The following is a 1,575-nucleotide window of genomic DNA, read 5'->3' as shown; positions in this document are numbered from 1 at the left end:
CAAACCGCTCTCCCATCAACCCTCCACCCTGTACTCGACAAGATTATGAGATCAAACCTGCACTGATAGGTCTGGTACAGAAGAGCACGTTCAGCGGCCTCACTTCAGACATACCAATGGACCACATAGAGGCCTTTGAGACGATTTGCAATTTTTCTCGCTCTAATGGAGTGCCACCGGATTATGTCAAATGCACGCTGTTCCCATTCTCTCTCGAAGGGAAAGCTTCTCGTTGGCTGCAATCTCTCCCAACCGGTTTTTTAACCTCATGGGACCAGGTTCGATCAGCATTCCTGAGCCACTTCTACACCAAGTCCAAAACTGCGGCTCTGAGGCATAGAATCTCCAACTTCAAGCAGAAATCTGATGAACCTTTTCATGAAGCTAGGGAAAGGTACAAAGAGTACCAGAGAGAGTGCCCACACCATGGGTTTGATGACGATTACATATTGGAGGTGTTCTACGATGGAGTGAGCTATGAGTTCCGGAACACCCTTGATTCCTCTAGTAACGGAGACTTCATGACTCAAACCACACCTGGTGCGTTCGCGCTGATTGAGAACATGGCTTCGAGTTCACTCAATAAGAACAAGGAGCATGATCGCTCCAAAAGTGTGAACAGTATAGATGACCAGGCGGCAAAGGTGGACCAACTGCTTAAGGGAAACCAGAGCCAGGTTTTCATAATGGAAGAAGCAGCTCCTGAGAAGAGCGCAGGCAACAAGGCATTTGAAGCTGAACAAGCAGGAGACGATCAGCAGGAAGTGAGCTACGTAAATGGGCAAGGGTGGCAGCTGAAGAATTACCACCCAAACCCTAACGTAAGGAACAATCCACAGCTTTTCTGGCCTAAGCAGGACAATCTGGCGCAGAGCAACCAAGGTCAGTATGCGGGGTATTAGAAGAACTATCAACCCATAACCTATGTTCTAAGCCAACCACAGAACAATCAACCTCATATGCAGAACCACCAGAAAAATCAGGTCGCACTTCCACCCCTGTCGCTGTTCTGCAAGATGAAACTAAAACCATGTTGCAGCAACTCCTCCAAGGACAACAGCTCCAAGGGAAAGCTCTGAACCAGGTCACTACCGAGATCAATACCAGAATGAACCATATGTTCGGAGATTTGAGCACCAAGTACGATAATGTCGCAAGCCATATGAGACAGATGGACATTCAGATAGCTCAGACTGCTGAGAGTGTCAAGAGGCAGCAAGGTACTCTACCTGGTAAAACAGACAAAAACCCCAAGGAGTGCAATGTGGTTCAGCTAAGGAGCGGGAAGCAACTTTCCGAGCCAGAAAGGAGGAGGTTCACCACGGCTGAGAAAGGGAAGCAGAAAGAGTCGGAACAACTGCCAGCCGATCAGGCAGATGAGAGGAATACAGAACCAGCACTTGAAACAAGTTCGCCAGGGCCAGAACAACCAGCTGAAGCAGTGCTCCCGATCCCAGAGGCTGTTCCGCCTCGCGAATACATTCCTAAGGTCCCTTACCCTGTTCCAGCAAGGGCCACTCGTAAGGACAAAGAGGAAATAAAGTGCATGAAGATGATGGAGGACCTAACCGTCCG

At 49.0% G+C, this 1,575-nt stretch overlaps 1 non-coding gene across 1 annotated transcript; it reads right to left on the bottom strand.

Moving 5' to 3' along the window:
• Positions 1-326: 326 nt before the first annotated feature.
• Positions 327-433, bottom strand: LOC125586713. Its single transcript, XR_007323249.1, has one exon. It is a non-coding gene; the product is annotated as a small nucleolar RNA R71 (small nucleolar RNA).
• Between the last annotated feature and the right edge of the window lie 1,142 nt (positions 434-1,575).

The sequence above is a fragment of the Brassica napus genome, chromosome C4 (genome assembly GCF_020379485.1).
Source record: "Brassica napus cultivar Da-Ae chromosome C4, Da-Ae, whole genome shotgun sequence".
Lineage (NCBI taxonomy): Eukaryota > Viridiplantae > Streptophyta > Magnoliopsida > Brassicales > Brassicaceae > Brassica > Brassica napus.
This window is presented reverse-complemented; position numbering and strand designations above follow the sequence as displayed.